A 23,153-nucleotide genomic window follows, 5' to 3' on the forward strand; every position below is an offset into this window, starting at 1 on the left:
ACTGATTGACTTGAAAAAAAGCGAAGATCTGTAATCACTTGTAATGTTATCACAGAGCAAGCTCTGTGACTACACAAATGCACATATACAGTATATGTTTCACATGTAACCATTAATTTTGAATGTAATTAACATCAAACACAATGCTTTGCAGTATTTCCAGGCAGTGGAAATACAGTAGAACTATACTTTGATGTCAGATAGTTGAAGCACTCTCAACTATAAAAGCAGCACTGTGCAGAATTTTATAAGCACTGTAAATTTGCATAGCTGAATTTATTTCCCTGATGGTAATCTCATAATAAGCTAATTTTCCATGTATCATTTTATGATATTTCTGAAGCAAATGGAGTGTTCTTTTAGATACTTCCATAGAGAAAATTCTAGTTTTTATCTGTTCACATTCCTTAAGCTTTGCTAGCCAGATGAAATTCTCAGTTGACTCCAATTCATAAAGAACTAGAAACAAGTCTTAAAGAAATAATCATAAATTGATAGAATACTCAGAGAACACGGACACCAGTCTAACAATAATGCAAGTCTCATGAATTAAATGATGGCCAATAATACCACATGAGAGCAGTGATAAAGACAACTTGAAGTTTGCAATTTATATGATCTTAATGGGCTTCTTTTGCTTCTTTTTAGCTTAATTAATACTATTCAGTGTGTGCTAAAGAAAGAAGATCTTAAACAGCAGGAAATCCTGTAATCCTCAAAAGATTGAAAAAAAAAATGCAAGAGATCAAAAAAACTCATCAGTTGCTTCCCTTGTGACTCTACCAAATTAAAGCTAGGTTTGTAAGGGCTTTTGGCCACAAATATATCAGGTCTAATTAATTACCAGTGTGTATTATGTCAATGTCATGACAATCTAAAGACCCATTCAACGGCTAAGACTACCCTTTCCTCTCTCCATTTTCCTTTTGCCTTCTATTTTCTTTTATCCTCTCTCTGCATACTTCCTTTCTTAATTTTAAGAGGAGTAAGACTCCCATAGCTTAGATGTTTGCTCCATTTCAGGCTTTAGGAGTGTTGCATGCATTTAATATAAAATCTGATTTGGCTTGAATTTAAAAAAATGAAAGGTTCATAATGCTATGTAATTTGAGCATTAATGATCTCTTATTTATTTTATTACATTGTTCTGTCTTCACTTTTTGATTGGGCTTCTAACAACAAATTGCACAGGGATTCTTAATCTGCAAATGCAGCCAGGCCAAGATGAGACGAGGCAGCATGTTTCCCATGATCAATCTTGTTCAAGGCCTGTAGGTGCAGTTTCTGGCTCCCAACTTGCCACCTTATTCCACAGCTCAGTGAGAGACCTTGCCTTCAAGGTGCTTGTTCGTCCTGTGAAGTCTTCCACTCTTTACAGCAGATTACAAGGGAATTGAAGAACTACAAATGTTGTAGATAAGTCCTTATGAATCCCGCGGCCAGCAGAGGTACCCTACTCCGTTGGGCCTCTGAGCAAGGACTTTAACCCCAACTGCTCCAGGGGCACCATGTAATCGCTTGCCCTGTGTTCTGATCCCAAGGTTCTCTCCCTGTCTGTGTGTCTCATGGAGAGCAAGTTGGGGTATGCGAAAAGGCAAATTCCTAATACTAGAAATTGTATATGGCCAATAAAGTGATCTTCTCTTATCTATCTTTATCTTATCACTTCCCTAAACTCTCTCTGGTTGCATGAAGACGTCACACAGGCCACTCCTGAGAAACTGCATAAAAAAGCAGGCTTGTTGTCCATCTTGCTGACTGATTGGGTAATAACCTACACTTCTGTACAAACCTTACCTTGTATACTTACTGTATAATTTTATCAGATACTTTCAGCTACTGTCAGTGTATGTACAAAATAAAAGGATGTTGCTTTAAGAGAGGCAGTACTGAAATGAATCAGAAGACTCTCAGAAACCAGCATACTTTTCAAAGTGTGTAGGAAAAACATCAGAAAAAGATCATTCAGATCATTAAAAAAATACAGACTTACTAAAAAGAAAAAGGAAGAGAAGAAAACAATTTGGAAGCAAACTGCTCCAAGAATGCTCCTCTCTCCAAGCATAAATTCCTGCTGGTTTTGCAGCAGAGCTAAAAGATTTATGACTTTTCAATATGCAGTTATCCCTTATACTGTCATGATTTAGAGTGGATTCAAACCATTGCATCCTCACTTGGACTCAATGGAAAAGCTTGCTGTGTTTGTGGCATCAAGAAGTTATTAATTCCTGCCGAGAGTATTGGATTTCTCTGCGCTGGTATTAAAGTCTATTTTGTTTCCTGGGAGTGTGTAGAGGTCTAGACATCCCAGACCACCTTTTATAATTTAATTTACTCCCCAGAAAACAATGTTAAATCTCTAATACTTTAACCAACCTGGCTCCCTGGGGAAAATGGATTGCAGTCCATCTTGCTGGCTGGCTGATAACGTACAGCTCTGTATTTAAATGCCAGACAGCCACTAATCTGTCTCTGCTGCTGCCTCCCAAGGCCACTTTATTGCCTGTTGTGATTGCCTGGATGCAGCTTTTCATTTGATGTTGCTATTGCTCTAAATTAAATATGCTTTGTTACAAGGGTTACCCTTCCATATTCCTGACAGTGGTGTTGGAATTCTGATAAGATAAAGCCGAGGCAATAGATGTAGGCTACAGTGTCCCATATACGCTGCTCCTCCTGGAGTGAAACCCCAACACACTGGAGAGGTGGCACACTTTAGAGATAAAATTAGAAACTAGGTGCGGTCCTGGGACCAGCAGGCGAGGCAGAGTTGGAAGAGTTGGTTTCCAAATGGTGATATTAAAAGAACACTGTAATTTTCAGTTCACAAAGTAAAGCAATCAATAACATAAATTTTAGTTCTAGCAGTAGCAGTACTAGTAGTAATTATTTTTTTAAGGCTTATTGTACCATTGTTGCTTATCCTAAATCCCCTTAATGTCAAAAATAAAATGCTGCTGTCTAAAAAAATATCTATCTAGAACTGGGACATCCATTATTAAACACTATTCTGTAACAAAAATTGTCATAGGTCAAAGTAATCTGATTTAAATAAGTGCAAGATACATTGATGCAATATAAATCGAAGGACATTTGAAGAGCACACCTTATGTTTACTAAAGATTAAGAATATTCAACTTATTCTGTCATTCAAATGCATGTCTTTATTATAGCTGATAAGATTTAGTTTTCTATTTTGTTTTGGAATTATAATTTTATCAAGAATTACAGATTGTCTGATATATATGCACACACAAAAAAGTTTCAAATATAATTGTAGGCTGCATAAAAATGGACACATTTACAGTAAAACAGAAAACTAAGGGGGAAATGAGGAGTACATTTCCACCCATAATTTTGGTGGCTATACCTACTGTATACCCAAACTGAAAAGGTCAAACAAAGTGAGACACTGAACATTGTTCTTCTTATTTGTTTTTCTTGTAGACAACAGGAATGGAAAAGAACAGGTTTGCTAGCAGGGAACAAAGGGGTACAGAACACACTGGTCTGTTCGTTCAGCCAGAGCCAGCTGCTAATCAGACAGGCAGGACAGTCTCCACAGCATGCTTCTGGCTAGCAGTAAAATGGATCCGGTTCTATGAGCTTTGGGAATTTGGCAACTAACACCCTCCTTGCACAGAATCACCATTAATTTCAATTTGCATTACAGCCTTTAATGTCTCCTTTGCTTTCTGGTTCAGTGCTCCAAGCTTTTCACTACTACTTTATTTAACTCATGCTGTGTGGGAACCATCTAAGAGTAAACATATTTTCAAAAGGAGGTCAAAAAGAATTCAATTGTTGGTCTTCTGACAACCAGATAATTCAAAAGAAATTAACACAAGTTAATGCCAGTGAATGAAAAATGTTTCAAAACAAGTTATCAATGAGGAAAATTAAGTTCTTAAAATATTTTTTTGAAAATGGTTAATTAGTATTGGCTTAATATTAGTTAGTATACTAGTTAATTATCATTGGAAGCTCATAAGTGCACTGAGTACAGTTCATTTTATTTGAGATGCAAATCATTCTGAATCCTCTGAAGAGCTCTTTAATTTGAAATCAGTCAATTCATCTTCATATTTAAAAGACAAGTGCTGTGCCCCTGGACTAAAAGAAAACCTTGAACTACACAACCTCCTTGAGTAAGATGTAAATCCTAAAACCTGTGTTAGGACACTGTCCTATATTTGAATCTTAAATGTTCTCCTAACTTTAAATAAGGCTTTGCACTGTCCATTCTCTTCTTTGTTAAAGGGTTGTTATCCTCAGTGCACAATCTGTTTCCTTCAATTACTTTAAAAAGTACCAAGGACACTTTCCAAGTTTAGATTAAATGGTATGTAAAATAAGATTGATATTGATATTTTCAGTAGGTATACCAAATTGAAGAAGTTCAGGTAGGTAGCTGCATCAGCATGCATAGGCTGCAAAGGAAGAAGTAAAAGGTTTATTCCTTGCTGAAAAAAAGAAGAAAGAAAACAGAACGTTTCGGGCGTGGAGCCTTCTTCAGGTGTGAGCAAATTGAAGCCTGATTTTGTCAAATCACAAAGCAAAGCTAGGTTGCACTTAAGCAAACAGAAGACAGGAGGTGCTTTTCTGTAGATGGTACCACGTTTTATATTGGACCTTAAAATTAGATCGTAACCACATGGTAGACACCATTTTAAATCCTGGTTAGATAAAATAAATAAAGCAAATATTATGTGGAACAGAATGTGGCTTGATATGCAGTTCACCTTGGTAACAGTTTACCCTGCATTAAGTGCATGCTGTAGGGGAAAATGGAAGAAGCAAGCACACAATAAGACAGAGAGACATACCGAGAGAAACCTTCAGCTCTTGCATGTGTAATTTTCCAGCAAAGTCTGATTAAACTCCACCTGTTTATGATTGCTAGAGGACACTGTCTGCAACAGCTGAATGTATATAACCTACTGCATGAATTTGCACTGCTTCCTCAAAACAAAGACTCAGGACAGATGTGAAAAGCAACACAGAATATAATGGTTTGTCATTTTGCAGACTATTACTTACAGTATAGTCCAACTCTAAATAAATCTCAGCGGGAAGTTACTGAATTTCTGAGTAAAAAAAGTAAAAAGTGAACCTCTTACGCAAGTTTCAGGAAGGCAGGTAAAACTTAATGAATAATGAATTTTGTTGCTGCTGAATAATTTATGAAACATTTCAATTATCGTCCTCCCAAGCGTAATCTCTGAGAAGTGTTCACAGTTGCTGCTGAAGAAACACATCCCTGGTCCTTGGGGAGACTACAGAAGAGCCTCTCTTTAACAATTCCTCTACTAAAAACACTAGCCAACATCTGTTTATAGAATATTGATGCCCAGTAACATATATTGTAACTGGTCCAAAAAAGATAAACCACCCATCCCATGAGCCAAAACTAATGTGCTAACAATAGCTTACTGTTCCTCTCCAAAATATAGAGATTCCAGAACAAGTTTGATCTGCAGGAAATAGGTTTTCGTCTTTCAAATCAATTTTAATGCAGAACATTAATGTAACCAGCATCTGCGCTCTTTAATGGACAATTAGTAAGAATAACCTAACATCCAAGGTGCTGGTTACACTAAAGTACTGATATGGAGTGGATTAGAAGGGCAGCATTATAAGGAGGCCTAGTCTTCAATAAGCATATTTTTTCTTGAGCTTCAATTTAATTTGTACCTAGTGAAAAACTAGAGCAATTAGTTTATTACTGTTACAAGCCTAAACAAAACGTCATATCAGTTTTCAGTATTCTAACATTGGGGAAAAAAGAATGAACTTACTTTTCTGTAAGTTCATTCTTTTTTTCCCAAATGTTAGAATACTTAAAATGTATTCTAGTGAATTGCCATTCACTATGACCAAATACAGCTGAAGAAAGTGTATATAGTTCCATAACATATAATATATATTTTATCTGTGTTACAGTATAATGTTTAGAGTATAAGCAGGATTTTTGGAGGGGAGGAACCACAGGGGGTAGAGTGAGTGTCATGTTTATCAGCAATATTTTAGAGTGAAGTTGTTGGTGTGCATCTCAACTACTGTACATTGATGGAATTCTTTGCTCAAAATTCAGAAATCCTGCCTGCCAGCCTCAGTGTGTCTAGCAACTGCAATCATTCACAACTTATTAATAAATGTAACTGTGTCAGACTGTGTCCTAAGTCATTTAAAACTCTGGAAAGTCAATGATTCTGATGCTGTAGTTTAAATTAAACCATCATTCAAAAAACGGGGCTGCAGCTGGAGAATATTAATAAAAATACAGAGAGAAAAAGTAATATGATTCAAGTAATTCAGTGTGTATTTATTTTTACCAGTTTCATCAGATTTAGTCTGGTAAACAAATGTTTTGTGTGTGTATGTGCATGTTTTTTAGTCAAGTCAAAAATGAATATTTATTTGCAACTCAAGCTTCAGTTCCATAGTGTATGCATGAGTAACACTGCTTGAACCAAAACCCTGTGACATTGTGAGTTGAAAAACATATACTATTGTTTTTCACAGACACTCCAAACCTAGGGTGGACACCTCAGCTTTTTGAGTATGGCATTTGCTTCTGGATTTAATTCCATTTCAGATGTTAATTTAATTGAGGTAAGTGAATAGGAAATCATATTCATATCAGGTGTTTTTTCCAGGTCTTGGTTAGGTCCTAATTAAAAGGTGTGTCTAAAACCTGTGGAACCAAAGCACACCTCTTGCTCTGTGTAGGGTGGCATTAAATCTATTTTCGATGTAAAGCTCCAAAGCTATTTGCATGCACCATTCAAGCAAGCCATGATTTCTAAAAAATATGCAATTACAGTAAAATCTAATCCTGCATTTCTGTTAAATCTCACAATTTTGGAAAGCACAAACAGGACAGCCATGGCTTAATGTATTTAAATAAATTAGAAAAAAGACTCTAAGTACAGTAATATAAAAAAAGGATATTTCATTAAGGAAAACTTAACATACAGTATGAACTTCATTAAAATTTCATGAAAGAAAAAACTTCAAAAAGCCCCTCTGAAAATAAAAAGAGGCCAATTTGCTATATCCTTTGCCTTCTAAGGCTTTGGCTGGCCCACATAAATCCTGCTCTGTCAGCTTTTTCTCAAAGCCCTTCTGGCCCACTGCAAAATCCTTCTCTGCTTCTACAGAGAGAGAGGAGGAACACTCTCCCCTAGCCTCCAGCTAATCCCCATTTTACACTACATGACCAATACTGTATATCATTGCACTTATCTTCTTCCACTTGAAGAGAATGTATGTGTTTCTTTCTTTATTTCTGTTTTTAAATGTATTTAGTGGGCTGTTTTAATTCTGAATGATATTATAAACTCAGGGTGCTGTGGTGGTGTGTATAGGCAGTATTAAGGCTTCTGAATTAGTTTAGAAACTAACTGGATCATCAAGTGAGTCATGATCTCTCCTATGGAGGACCAAATCAATTACCATGGTTCTAAAAAAGAAAAGAAAATCAGAGATAAAAAGACACTGAAATGTGTACATGCCCTAATTCCCTTTGGCACTCCTTCCACACAATTCATGGAAAACAAAAAAATTAAAATCCTTAACAGGAGACGCTAGAAAAACAGGAATTAATGGATTTGAACATTTGGCCTCAGGTAAAGGTATTACAAATTTGGCTTTTTCAAAAAGTGTCTCACATTTGCATCCATCTATACAGCCAGGTATTTTACTGGAACAATTCAAGTTAAGTACTTTACCTTATTCAAGGGTACAGCAGTAGTGTTTCAGCTAGATTTGAACTACACTCCTCCCATTATACAGTAAGTCCAGAAGCCTAACTACTGTTATTGACAGACTGATCTCTTTATGGGTTTTTTGCTTGGTAATTCAATTCCAGATAAAAATGACCAGAATTGTTCATAAACTCTAAGAAATGCCCTACAATAATAGACTAAAAGAAATTAATCGTTTTATTCTTAAACTGAGAAGTATCACTCTGCAACTCACAACTGGCAACCCACTCACACTAAGCTCTTAGTGAGCCTGGCTGGTACCTGGATGGGAGACCTCCTGGGAAAGCTAAGATTGCTGCTGGAAGAGTTGTTAATGGGGCCAGTATGGGGCGCTCACTGTGTGTGTTAATGTACTAGTATAGTGACAGGAACACTATACTGTAACATGGTTCTGTCCTGCAGATGGTGTGAAACCAAAGTCTTGACTCTTCATGGTCATTAACAATCTCATGGTGTTTCTTGAAAAGAATGGGGGTCCTAGACAAAAACTTCCCATTGGCCTTTACCAATCATGTTCTCCTAATACCCCCCCATCTATGAATTAGCTTCATCACTCTGTTCTCCTCCCTACTGATTGGTGATGTTTGGTGAGCATAGAGGTGCACTATGGCTGCTGTTGCATCATTCAGGGGGGTGCTGCACATTGGTGATGGATTACTTGTAAAGCACTTTGAGTGGAGTGTCTAGAAAAGTGCAATAAAAGTATAAGGAAATAATGATAATATATCAGGGGACCTGATTCAAGTATTCAAAATCATCTAAGGCATAGACAAAGTCAACCTAATGGATTTCTTTAGAATCAATGGAGAAACACACCAAAAGAAACATGTGTTGGAAGGACATCTCTTTTGGCAGCATTTGCTGAACCAAACAACAATAGGCTTGGCTGCCATTATATTAGCTGATATTAGAGCAATCTGTACATGCCTTGTGCCAGAAGAAATATCACCTTGCAACTCACAACTGGCAACCCACTTAAGCTAAGCAGGCGTGAGCCGGGTCAGTACCTGAATGGGAGACCTCCTGGGGAAAAACTAAGGTTGCTGCTGGAAGGAGTGTTAGTGGGGCCATCAGGGGGCGCTCATCCTGCAGTCTATATGGGTCCTAATGCCCCAGTATAGTGACAGGGACAATATACTGCAAAAAGGTGCTGCCCTACATATGAAATGTAAAACCGAGGTCCTGGCTCTCTGTGATCATTAAAAATCCCAGGGCGTTCCTAAAAAAAAGTAGGGGTTTACCCTTACCAATCATGGCCTTCTAATAATCTCCATCTATGAATTGGCTTCATTACTCTGTTCTCCTCCCCACTGATAGCTGATGTGTGGTGAGCGTTCTGGCGCACTATGGCTGTCCAGGTGGACGCTGCACATTGGTGGTGGTAGAGGGGATTCCCCATTACCTGTAAAGTGCTTTGAGTGGAGTGTCCAGTAAAGCGCTATAAAAGTATAAGGAATAATAATAATCTACTTGTTCTTATGGTTTTATCTACCATTTCCTGAAAGCAACTGAACTCTCTGTACTTAAAAACATTGATAAGAGAAAATATCCACTTTAAACAATCAAGACATTTATTATCACCACATGTCAGCCTTATGGTCTGTCATGTTAATGGCCACTCTGGCTGTTGGAGACTGCAAAATGTTAAATGCATGATCATACTCGCAGTATTGTAAACAAGATCAGAAATACCTTTCACCTTCGTTTCATGGCCCATTATATTTATTAAGTGAATTGGTAGGAGAAAAAACAAACATAAATTATCCTGGGGGACAAAGCCACCACTAATCATTGGTCCTTAAGTGATTTAGCATGCAGTGGGAATTCACAAAGAAATTGCTTTTAGCTTTTCTTCACCAGTACTTTGGAAAAATATTCAAAGGCAGTCTTTCTGTGACTGGTACTACTTCACTCAGCCATAATGAGAGAGAAAACCACATTAGCCAATGTGATAACTATTGTTATTTTAACTTATTTAACATTCTTTCTATTCAATCAGAATGCAAAATTCCAACTGGTGAAGAGGAATTAATACATTTTTTTCAATTTGCAAATGTATGTATCCAAAAGATACATGTATATGGATTAATGGCTACAATCAGGTGCACTAATGATTTAAGAAAGTTTACAAATTATTTGGTTTGGTTTTAGTGCACATATTTGTGTATCTGTTCATCAATGCTACTTAGTAATTTGAAACAAAATATTCCTTCAATTTAAACTAAAGTTTGATTTCATTCAAAGCAGAGGTAAATTTCGGACTTTCTGGATGATACGTACAGAAGGCCATCCAAATGAAATACCCAGATAAGTTAACTGGCTTTTTTTGATAATACATTTTTCTATGTATTATTTTCTATGAATTTCTAACACAGAATAGGCTGTGGTTTAGCCTGTATTGCAAGCACTCCTGAAGAGAAAATACTTTTATCAAACACGTCTTCCAGAAAATTTAAGTGATCAAGGGCAAACACAATGACATCTTGATTGGAAAAATGTGGTGCTGAGTTTTGTGCCAGTATACACCAGAAAAAGAGGAATGATTATTTGCTGCACTTTTCAGTTCGTTCCTGAACTAGAAAATAACCCACACTTCCACCCTCTCTTTCTGCACCCTCTTCCCTTCCTGCTGCTTTTTACCTAAGCCTCTCCTCTCTTTTCTTCCCCTCATCCCCTCACATTATGCAACACTTTACAGAAAGAAAATGCTTACTTAATAGTTTCTCCCGGGGGCACATAAATATCTTTTTAAATTCTTATTTATTTGCTATGGACCTTGAAATTGCACTGTAAAGCACTGCTGCCGTTTAGAAAGACAGAAACATGAGGCATGTTTTGAACACTGAGCAAAAACTTATATTTCTCTTCTCTGAATGTAAAATAGCCATTGATCAAGGTACCCACAGTGTTGCTGTAAGATTGAGTCTGGCAAACACTTGAAAATGATGTTGTACCTTTAATGCTCAGTTGAAAATAAAAAAAAATCAAACTACAATATATTGCACTAGGTTTGCTGTAGGATTTCAATGCCTGAGCCATATTACGAACAAGGTCTAAAGGCAATCAGGTTTACAACAGGCAGTCCACTTAGGGCATTTACTCAAAGTAAACTTTTCTCCCTCGAGCATTTTTTCATTAATCTCTGCTAGGACAATTTACAGAATCAACTTCCCAAGCTGTAGTGGCAGTGACTTGTGCCTTAAAATAAGTCAGTCACTTATAAATACATTTTTTTCTCATCTTAGACATTTTTTACTACTAATTTACTAACTCAGCTTCAGAAAGCAATACAAATGTTTCATATTCACGTATTCCAGTCCTAAATGCTAGGCACACACACAGAGTTGTGTAGTAATTGAAGTTTGAGGTTAACGACTCAACACTGCAGACTCTCGTTCTTGCTTAAGCAGCGTTTCTGCACTTTGCTTTCCTTGTTTAATCCATCGTGCTGCTGGTCTGAGTATTGACATTATTCACTAAGACCTAATTGGTTTGTAAATATATGCAACCATGTGCATGTCAAACGCCAGCTACATATGTTAAAATTCTCCAACTGAGCACATTTGCGTTGAAGTGAGGATGTGTTCACTGTGTCGGAAAAATAATTAAAGATCTTACAGGATTTGAAGAGTACATGAGCTCTAGGATCCAGTGCCTATCTCTGCCTTTTATATTTGTTCTAAATTCACCTTCGAATTTTATGTTTTAAAAAATGCGTACAGTTACTATGGTGGAATAACTAGAAAGGAAAGAAATTAGAAATACTAGCCTGTAGAATTGTTGTGGAGGATTAATTAGAGCTTAACAACACAGTTTGGTCACCGGCTCCACACAGCTAATATTATGTAAATAGTCATTACCTGTGTAAGTGCCTCGTGCCTTCTTTTCTAATTATGGTCCTGTCCTTGGTCTCTGCTAGGGACTGATTTGCTGATCCCTTCATTCTTTAAATCAATCTTGGTAAAGCACTTCTGGTTCTGTGCCACAATCACCCAGCTCCTATCTCCTTACCATACACCATTGCTGTGCAATGCACTTCCCACTAACATTAGATGAAAACTACTGTTAGTTTGTAGGAACACCACTGAAAACACTGCCTTTAAGAGAAAAACTGGTAGTATGTGATTTGTATTTGATTCATAGGGATGTTGTTGAAACTTTCATAAAGTTGTTAAATGACAATGTTAACACAGATGCAAAGTTTACTTGTCAGTTTGGTAATTTGTAAAATTGTAAGTTCTAATTGATCCAAGAATCAATTTTCGTTATTTCCTGTGAGAAACCAGTATCAGCTTCAACAACAGGGCTAGGTAGCTTGTTCCAGATGTCCACAATCCTTTGTGCCTCCTGTTCTAAATTCACTGTAAGTTCAATTTTTGTCTTAAGGTTGATTTAGAAATGGACTGACTTTCTGAATACTTAAATTAGGTCTGCTTACAGACTTTATTCAAGACTAAAAAGATTCAGTTGTTTTGGTCATCCAGTGTCCTTCTCAATGTCCTTTGAACCCAATAATGTATCCGGTCGCTTTTCTCTTGACTGATTCCAGAGCAGCAACATACAATATTTCTTGTTCTTGCTTACCATAATTGTATTCAATATTTTAGGTCTTACCAGTTCATGGTATAATTTTAACATGACATAACATATAAGATACCTTGATTTAAAATCTGCACTATTAACTATATACCCTAATAAAATGTTTAACTTTTGTATTGTTTCCTCAAAGTGTCTTGCTGGAACAAGCAGCAATGAAGGAAGACAAAATAGTTGCTCCATTTTCCCCAAGAGCACCCCACCCACATGCAACATCGCAGGAAAACAGTCTCTTCTACTTTTTAAATTTCACAGCCCTTTTCAGAATAAACGTTAGCACCATTTGCATTTTCAGTGTGAAATTACAATAAACTCAGTAGCAAATGTAAAATTCACAGCTGTTAGCCAAGATGGAATCTAGTGCAACCTGCAGTTATCTGCATTTCCAAGGTACCATAATTCCCAGCAGATGCAGTGCAAACCCTACAAGGAGATGAAACTGGAGTCCAGCACCCACAGGCCTTTCACTTTAATCCTAATTAACCCTACATATACCAGGGTCAGTGTACCCAGAAATCACTGGATTTCACAGACAGATGCATTTTGCCCAGGAACTATGCTCATGGCTATGCTCCTACTCTGTTTTAAACATCTAAAATACAATGAGAAAAAATACAAATAAACCAAGAAAAGAAACTTAAGCATATCACATACTTTACTGGCCTTTAAATTAATATTCAATTCCTCTTTAATATATAAAGTATATGAAGATAGTTGTAACATCTAAAGTCACAGAACAATATATTTTGAAAAAGAAACTTTTGATGTAATAACACCAGTGTGTTCCACATAGTGTACTTTTCAATGGTGCAAACCAAAATTGTGGTGAGCAAAATTTATGTTCCTATACCGTCACATACATAAAACCAACTTTGCATATTTCAGACAGGGAAGGTCTTGATCAATAGTCAAAGTTAATTTTTTTTACCATAGCATACTAGCTGCTTTATAAATTAATTAAATACAATCATTATTTTATATCACCTAGAGGAGAATTCCTGATATAGGCAAATACAAATATCAGCAAATACAGTCCCCTTGGTGCATTGTACGTGACTAATAATGTAGATCACATGATGACCCAGGTGAAATATGCACCAAGACAATGACATTTAAAGGTATCAGATTCACCAACATGTCTGTTGGAGTAGCTTGTTCCATATTCCCACAACCCTTTACAGAAGGTAACAAAGACATACACTGGGTTGACTGTCAATGCCTTTGAGGATTTTTAATACTTATATTGGGTCAGCTTGTAGTCTCTGTTCAAGACTTAAAAGGTTCAGTTCCTTCAGCCTATGAATGGAGGTTGTGATAACTGAACCTGCACTGACAGGCTGAACACTGGAAAAATTGTGCTTCCTGTATATTCATTAAAGCACAATGGTACAATCCCTAACGAATTCAGTAATACAAGCTTTTTCACAAAAACTGCCAAACATTTGTCTGTAATCTCTGGAGGGTTCTTCAAGGAAGTGCACTTCTGTTGTCTCTGACAGTAATAGGTGATGTGCTCAGAAAAAAGCTCCCGTCTTAGTAAAAATATATTTAAAGAAAATTACCTGCATAAGAACTGCAGTCAAAATGTAACATCCAATTTCCACTTATTGACTCTAGCTTGTAAAGCTGGTTGATGCTTCCTGCTGTCTAGAAGTTTCAGACTGTGGGGAATACAGATAGCTGGATGACAGAGACAGGTAAAGATGACAAGGACTTAAATCTAAGGTGCCTTGGCTGTCATTAGCACAGACCCACTGTGAAAAGTAAGCAAAATATATGCCAATTCTTATAATGAGGAGCATAGCAAATGGAGAACATGACCATGTGGCAGTGAACTAAAAACACCTGTGAACAGCAATATTTATTTTATTCACTTCCAAAATATATTTAGTATTGTCAGAACTAATGAAAAAATAACTGCACTGTTAACGGCTCTGTGTGTGAAAAATGTATAATGATTAGGAGCTTAGACATTTATATGACTGTAGGAGGAGTAGATTTCTGTCTCTTAAGAGCTCTTCAAGTGCAGTAGCTAATCATTCCATCACTCAGTGCTTTCAAAAACAAGCTGGGGTTTAACTTTCCTTGGTGCTTTATGAATAAAGGTTTAATAAGTCACTGCTTTCCTGTACAGTAACAACTAAATTAATTAGCTAATTACTACATCTAAATAATTACTATATTAAGATTCAGACTAAAATGCATGTTATGCTCTGAGATAGACCAATGTATACATGATAACATCTATATACTGTATATAAAACTGGCTGCACAAAAAAAGTTTTGAGTCTACCCCATTCCAATTTTGTACCCAATTTGCAGATGGAGAGCCCAGCTCCATGTCAGTCAAAATGAGAGTGCCTGAATAACACAATCTGACCTACACATCAGGCTAATGGAAACTCCTGTGTCTCTGCTCACTGAGATTGAACTAGTCTGCATTTCATCATCAAAATGGAACCAAAAAAGCACATCATCTGTAATAGATCAAATAAAGACTGCTTTTAGATCCACAAAAGATAAATAATCCTGAAAAAATATATAAAGACTTGAATTGTCCATGAACTGTGTGCTGAAATAGACTAATCAATCAGGATTTCCATTAACTGTTACAGTACCTGGCCAATCAATTACTAAAGTACAATAATTACAGATTTATTAACAGGGAAAGAGCAGCAATAGCTGGTCCTCAAGGTCAGAAGAGAGAGATGGACAATGGTCTACCTCTCATGCATGTCACTTCTTTCTTTGACATATTAAGTGTATCTCCAGTATGTATATACTGTATATAAAGCTTAGAAAAGAGAGAAACTGCTCAACTTGTTGCTCAAGGTCATTTGCAAACCACACTACAGCCAGTCACATACACCTCAGTTATGCTGAGAGGTTTGACATGGACATGAGTATTACTCAACAAAATGAGTATTACTTGAAGCAGAATGATGACAAGCAAGGAAAGTGGTGTCACTGAGCAGTGAATTCTCTCCTTTTATAAATTTTCCCATTCTATTCTTTACTCAGAGATAACATTGATTATTCAATCAAGTTTTTGCACTACCGATTCCCTTCTTTCTCTATTATATCAATCTATACATCATCTGTAGCCTCTTAATCCTAAGAAGGGTCATAGTGAGCAGAAGTCTCACCTTGGAGACAAAAAGGGTACAGGCAAGACTACACCCTGGACATGATGTCTGACCAGAAACGTGCTTACAGGAACAATTTAGAGACACCAATTACCCTGGCCAGCATGTCTTTTGAAAGTAAGAGGAAACCAGACCACCCACAGAATACCCAAGCAAACATGGGGAGGACATGAAAATTCCACATAGAAGGCGCCCTGCTCAGGACCCTAGATTTGCAAGGCAGTAGTGGTAACCACCATTACAACTTTTTTTAGATGTATGTGACGATCTCTTTGCAGTTTTAAATTAAATATGCATGCCCCTTCATGCAAGAGAAAAGCTGATCTGATGAGCACATTTCTTTTTTGGGTTACAGTTTCTAAGGATAAAGTGCAAATCTAAATCAGACAATTCTGACTCTGTGCACTGACGTTATGCCCTGAAGTGTTGCTAAGAGGAGGGCTAAAGGTGCTTTCACATGCGAGACTGGAGACTAGGCTTCATGGGGTTGGTTGACATTAAATTCCAATTCAATTCAATTTATTTTATATAGTGCTTTTCACAACAAGGTTGCCCCAAGGCGCATCAGTTTCTGTGAAAATTGATTTCCCTTGTAGTTGCAATATAAATAATTTTATTTGACTTAATGTAACCTTCTGGATAAACTAATCAATTTAATAGATTTAAACTAATAGGTAACATAATTTGTCTACAGTATTCCTTACATACAATTGAGTGTTTGTGCAGCTGAACTCAGAGACTAGTCTAAGAGCAAGTACAGACCCAAAAATCAGCCTTTTATATATTGCACAGGCAGTGGCTAATCAACCTTTGCATTTTAAAGTACAGTATCTTACTGTTTATGAACAAAAAAACACTGAATGAAGAGGTCTGTTAGGGAATAAAACTTACAATGTATTAAAATAAGATCACTTTATAAACCATTTACAATTTCTTGCATTAGGAATTTATCTTTTTGCATACCTCAGCTTGCTCTCCATGAGAAGCTTGGGGTCAGAGCACAGGGTCAGCCATTTATGCAGCACCCCTGGAGCAGCTGGGGTTAAGGGGCCTTTCTCAGGGGCCTAACGGAGTAGGATTCTTCTGCCAACAGCAGGATTTGAACCAGCAACCTTCCAGCCAGAGGTGCAGATCCTTAGCCACAGTGCCACTGCTCTGACCTATGTTATTATCTTTGTCAAGAATAACAATTTAAGACCTCTAATGCAAGGATCTTGTAGATTATACTTTGAGTTCTTGTTGGAACAAAGTAAAGGACTCAGGTAGTCAGGTACTGTATATCTTAAAATAGCAAAAGTTAAAGTTCTTTCATGGAAAAAATGAAAGGATTGTGCTTCTGGACTTTTTACATCTATTTTATCTTCATTAGACTGTTCATTCTTGTGTAATTAGTAAATTACAGTGTTTTGCAGTGAAAACATTGTTTTAAAAGTAAGCTGAAAGTTTCTTTATTCATCTACAAGGGCGGGATAGTTAGATACGTTATTACATTAAGATAACTCACATGCTTATTTTATGCTGTTATATTTTTAATTTTGACTATAGCACCATCATTTAGTTTTAATGTTAGTGCTCAGACAGAAGGACTTGAAAAGACATCTGTGCTGTCCTCCAGATGCTAAACGTGCATGGCAGTTGTTAAAAACAGAATCTGAAACAAATCAAAAAGTTTATGCCCCAGAATGGATTTCAGTTATCTGCATATTTAGGAAACTAAATGCTTGTCTTTGCTTTCCTATGTAGTAGGCAGGTCTGAAATATTTGACTATAAAATGGCAAAGAACAAAGGAAAGCAAAAGAAACAAACACTGAATAACTTAATAAGATCTGTATTCTTGGCTTGACTGGAATTTCTCTTGAATTCCTTTTAAAATGATTTCTATATTTTTGTCTCGAAATCAAAACCTTTTTTTACATTAAAATGGGCTTAGAGGGCATGAAATTATAAGAAGCAAAATCCATTAATTCTGCTCATTTACCCCGAGTTCATCCATTAAAGTTAAACCTGCCCCTAAAGCACAAATTAGGCACTTCATCTCAACCCTATGATAATGCTCCCAATTATTCCAGCTCCTTCCTTTATGGAAACTGAAGGTCACAAATATTGGAAAATGGTGAAAAACACGTAATCCTGATCTTCAAGACACAGCAAATTTCATGGGTACTGGATTGGATCATTAAAATCTAATCCTGAATTAGCCCCGTTAACGTCTGTGTTAATCATGAAATTCTGTTGACATTTGACCAGTTTTAAATAGATATGCCTGCAGGAAAATCCAGCAGTGGCCAAACTGCCCTAATTCTGCCTGCTTACAAAATTTGACCTGGACTTTGTGCACATTCTGCATCTTATTGGTGATGAAAGAATGTTTGAAAGATTAAGAAAAACAAAAATGAAATACCATTTACAAAGATTAATTAAAAAAAAATTAGATGTGAACATTCTAAACTCAAGCTGGCATCCAAACACGTTCCAGCAAAAAGAAGCATACTCTTTCATTCCATTGTGTGCTGTTTTATCAAGATTATCTGATTTTTAATACAATTTAAGAAAATATCGCTCACTGGTTCAATCTCATTCTCTGCAATTTCAATTGATTTTACAAGCTGTTAAAATTCAGAAAACTGAGAACTGAATCAGGTTTCATAACATAAGAAGAAATCTGGTTTATTACTCATTTTTCCAAGACTTGTTTTGCATTAGGCTTGTGCATATGGTTTGTGAACTTCAGAGGTTTTTTTATTTTATCTACCTTGTGTGGACAGCTTACTGTCAATGGTTTGGAATATTAAATCCAGAAAAAAGGTAAGGTGTTTGGCACTTTAATTACTTTAAAGCAAGACACAGAGTATGCATTAAATATTGCAGTTACAGAGGAACAAAATAAATAATTTTCCTATGAGCAAGCCACCAGCAATAGGGTGTTCAGGTTTCACATCATGAGAACAAAAAAGTTAACAAACAAAAGGAAACCATTCATCCCATCTTGTCTATTTGGATACATGAATATTATTCATCATTAGTGATCAATAATCAACTTAAATAACCCTCAACCTTTTAATTGAACTGATATAACTAAAATGTATCACACTCAAGCTAATATTTTTTAACATTATGCTAATTCCTCAGAGCTTATCTAAAAGAAACTTATTGGACTTTTTATTGTGTTAATTCTTCTAATTATAAACATGTAAATATTTTAAATGTCAAGACTTCAAAGAACTATCATCCTTATTAATTTCAAAATCAATGTTGACAATAAAAATATAATTCCATTCCTCCAAAGACCAATGAAGACAAAACAATCTAAAGTGGAATATAACAATATTAATTTAATCAAAAATGTATTAAATACCTCACTGGTTCAAGTCCAACTGGTTCCAACGTTGTAAAGTGTGGATCCAATAAGGTTCTCAATAAGAAATCAATCAGACTCCCTTCTCTAGTTGGTGTACACTGATTCTCTCCAATACTAAAGATGCAATAAATGAGACAGGTTTTGCTTCAAATCATACTCCCCCCTTAATTCGATCAATGGATTCTTTTCTCACTTTTTCACCTGACCTGTTGCATAGTTGGGCTGCTGAACATAATTGCTGCCATGTGTCACACAGGTGGGTGCTGCACTTCAGTGGTGGATAATACATACTGTAGGATGTCCCTTCCTATGTATGAAGCACTTCAGGACTGTTTAAGATGAAAATTGTTATGTACATGCAAGGTATTATACTTTGTGTATTGAAGATGTTCCATCAATTCTTGTTCCTGGTGAACACTAAAATAAATAGACTATAAATAAATGAATATAGAGATTGATTAAAACCAAGCCATTCTATACATCCCAGAATAGGCAAGAACTATACACCATAATAAACAAGTCAAGAGTATGTTTTCTATACCAGGTTATTACAACACCAGATTATTACAAAGTCCAGCATTCATTGTTGTAAACATAAAAAGCAGTTTATTAAAGATACTTCTCTTCCTTGCAGTCATAATCATGACTGTTTGAACCTCATGTCAAAGCATTAATCCAGACATAATAGGAAAGCACTTAAGTAGGCTGAAAACACGCTCCATAACATGTCATGAATATAAAACATAACTCCTTAAGGATTATCATGGGGACAGTGAATGCATTTAAATATTAGATGAGATCCATAAATAATGGACAATAAAAATAAAAAAAAATCTTTGCCTTCATTACCATTTATACATTTAAGAGCTTGTGCTGAATGCATTGTAAGCCAATGTGTGCTTTTAACACTTTCATTACCTTTTCCAGAACAGCTATCCCACAGTATTTGCATATTTTGGTTGAAACTTTGTCATTCTGATCTGTAATTGCACAAAAAAGAAGATGCAAAAAGAATACAGTTTAAACAATAAGGCACTCGAGGCCGTGCTATATTGTGAATATAGTCACAGTTAAAAGGCGTTGTTAGGCGAAGCGTAGGGCCGGCATATTCACGATATAGCACAGGCCTCGAGTGCCTTATTGCTTTTATAAAATGGTCCCCAAATATGCGATTGCTTTATAGAATGAATTTTAATTTAAAAATGTATTTAACACAAAAACTAAGCTGTTTACGTACCTCCATCTGAGAATATAGTCCCTCGTTGCTACACAATCCAGAAACACAGCCATAAGTAACATTATCTAGCCAATATGATAAAAGAATAAATTACTTGTTTTTTGTTTATTTCTTTAGTACATTTATTTGAACGTTTCCATTGATCGTACAAGCATTGAAAAAGTTGTCAAGTCCCTAGTTTGTCAGGCATTTTCTTTTTCGTTTTGGGAGCATCCACTGGTGCTGGTCTCGGTGCCTGTCAGGATATCACTCCAGCACTTTGTCATTAAAATTGGGTTTCCAATAACGCCGTAGCGAACTCTCGCTATAACTATAACAGACATAATCTCCCTTTCTTTTAACTGAGTGTTTGATTATTTTCAAGAATGAAAATGATTTAAACTATGAGACACTATCATTCAACGAGAGCACAAAAAATCACAAGGACCCTCTAAAGTGGAAAAAAGACAGCAGAAGAAGATACATGTATCAAATACCTGAAAATCCAAGCTTTCTTATCTACGCTAAGAAGTAATCTTTAAAAGTTTATGCGATTGATTTGATTGACCGTTATTTATCAGTCAGCGCATTGATATTTCTTTATCACACAGTAAAAAGTCAAAATTCCTTCCGGAGTGTGCATATATCAGAGAAAATAGCAAGGCTTCGAAAGCTTGTTAGCCAATCAGATTCCAGGACCAGAACTATCCTTTTTATAATCGGACATAATTTCCAGTAAAAATGTCTTCTCTATGCACAAAACTTTTTGTGTGGATATAAATATTGTAAGGTGGTAATGGAGGCAGTTACATGGATCCTAGAATAGGTTTGGCACTACTAACTAAACTTACACTTCTGACTTTATTACGGCATACATCCAACAAAGACTTGAAATGTTGTTCTTCCCTCTTGTCCAGAAAGAAACAACAATTTCTCTGTCAAAAGCAATGTAGTAGCTGCTCTATTCTGGTAAATTTCGTAATGATGTTCTTGATGTTTAATTCTAAATTGGCCTCTAAGATGCCTTGTTTTAAATAAATTAACTGGTATGCTATATATTGAGTCGTGTGTTTAGTATGTGTCATTGTCATTATTAATAAATATTTGTTTAACGCAGAGTGGCTGATTTATACTTCTTTTTACCACAAATGTGCCAGAGAGAAAAGAACCAAGGAGCCTCTAATTCTACCAAAAGATCAGGTATATTTTTGGCAAAATCTTTACAATTTGAGGGTTATCATTATTTATTTAACTTATTGAGTATTCCATTCAGTATCTTCAGCAATCTCTATTTTCATTACCCCCTATTTGTACAGCCACAGCGGGAAAGGGTTTTGTTCTTTGAAGAAATGTTAAATATACCAGCATTTGTTGAAACTACAGTACCTTACTTCATATGTAGACCCAAAACAATAACTAAACTCCATTTATTACAGGAGGTCAAAGACTAAAAAGAAAATGTCATTAATTCTAGGTCTCAGCTTTTATTTCTTTCAGCAAAAACTCCGAATTCAGGGAGAATCTACAAAAGCAAATAAGGAAGAGAACATTCGTAGAATTTTTTTCTGTATATAAACAAAAACCTTGAGGAATGTGGTTGTTCAGCAACTAATGAGGTGAAAGAATATTTTTAAATTAATCTCAGTTAATTGATTATGTAGAAGATATTGTACTTACAGCAATCATTGCCAGTCCACAATAGTAGTATTTATAGCAGTGCAGGTTAGTATCTATGTGAGAAATCTATGTCTTTCTATCGTAGCTAGGCTTCCAGGATTTTGTTTTAGACTTGGAAATAATCAAACATCTCATCTAAGATTGATAGACCAATGTCTTTCAGTAAATATTCCCTGCAGTTAATGTAGGTTTATTCCATGCTGGAAAAAAAGAAGAAAAAGAAGGCTCCACGGCCAAAACATTGTGTTTTCTTTCTTCTTTTTTTCAGCATGGGAATAAACCTATTACTTGTTCCTTTGCAGTAATGCATGCTGACGCAGCTGCCCACCTGATCTAAGTAATGTAATTCATTGCACAAATACAAAACTGGCTGAAATTTGTTAGATGAAAAAATGGTCTTGGTCCTACAGCAGTCCAATTAAGAACACAATCAGATTTCTAAAAATCTATTTGTACATGCCGCTCTCTGAATACGTGATCTGATTGCATACAGTAGATCCAGATTATGGAAAATGTTATTTCTTTAAGTCACAGAAAAGAGGCTTCTAATTAACTGTGAATTTTAGTAATGTTAACAAACCTACAAATATGTGCCTGGGTTTCGTGTGAGGAATTACATTTGTCTCTGATTATTTTATCTTCACACATAGAAGGAAAACATATCAGTGCCATATTTTCACCTCTTTCAATTGCATTAATAAAACAGAATTCTGGGTTAAGAAAGAGGAAATCGCATAAAAGGCAGAGCTTCTAATCACCATGTCTTCATTGATCTTTCAGTTTACTTTTCCAATTATTTTCTCCTTTCTCTTCCAGTTTTATGTGTTCAAAGCCAGCCCTAACAGCACCCTTGGGATTGTGTCCATTGTCATCTCTTGTTTGTTTTTGTAATAATCTGGGCTCAAAATAAAGACCAGTGCAGGGATCCTTATTCACCTTTGACTCAGTAATTCTAATTGACACATTCTGTCTGCAAAGCATACACCCACCCCCAAACCTCTCCGTAATTCTTAGTTTGCCCCATTATCATCAATGGCAAATAAGTTTTGACAAAAGGATGAATTACATACTGTATTCAGAAATTTGAGGACTGGGGCAAGACCTACACTTGGCCAATCAGAACAGCAAAAAAGGTTGCAATTAAATGTAAAAATGTTAATTATTGTTCTTCTGAAAGCCATTTCCTAATATAGAACCCCAGACATTCCTCTCAGAAAGCAAGCATTTATGTTTTCAGCTTTGCAGCACAAAAATAACATTCGGCCACATGTAAGCTGTAAAGTTGATCCTCTTAAAAGCTCAAAATTCTCAGCTAATCTCCAAACTATTTTCAACCCATCAACATGATAGCCGAAACAGAGAAAGGGCTCCCTGTATCAAAGCCCGAGTT

General features: G+C 36.0%; 1 protein-coding gene and 1 long non-coding RNA gene across 2 annotated transcripts in view; one reads left to right on the forward strand and one right to left on the reverse strand.

The window, feature by feature from the left end:
* LOC102696525 (DAB adaptor protein 1) overlaps positions 1-23,153 on the reverse strand; it is a 362,145-nt gene that overhangs the window by 320,639 nt on the left and 18,353 nt on the right. The window lies entirely within an intron of this gene.
* The window catches only part of LOC107078423 (uncharacterized), a 44,245-nt gene continuing 27,622 nt past the window's right edge, over positions 6,531-23,153 (forward strand). Inside the window, exon 1 of the long non-coding RNA XR_001479358.2 lies at positions 6,531-6,615. This is a non-coding gene — a long non-coding RNA (uncharacterized lncRNA). The remainder of the gene's footprint in view (positions 6,616-23,153) is intronic.

The sequence above is a fragment of the Lepisosteus oculatus genome, chromosome 9 (genome assembly GCF_040954835.1).
Source record: "Lepisosteus oculatus isolate fLepOcu1 chromosome 9, fLepOcu1.hap2, whole genome shotgun sequence".
Lineage (NCBI taxonomy): Eukaryota > Metazoa > Chordata > Actinopteri > Semionotiformes > Lepisosteidae > Lepisosteus > Lepisosteus oculatus.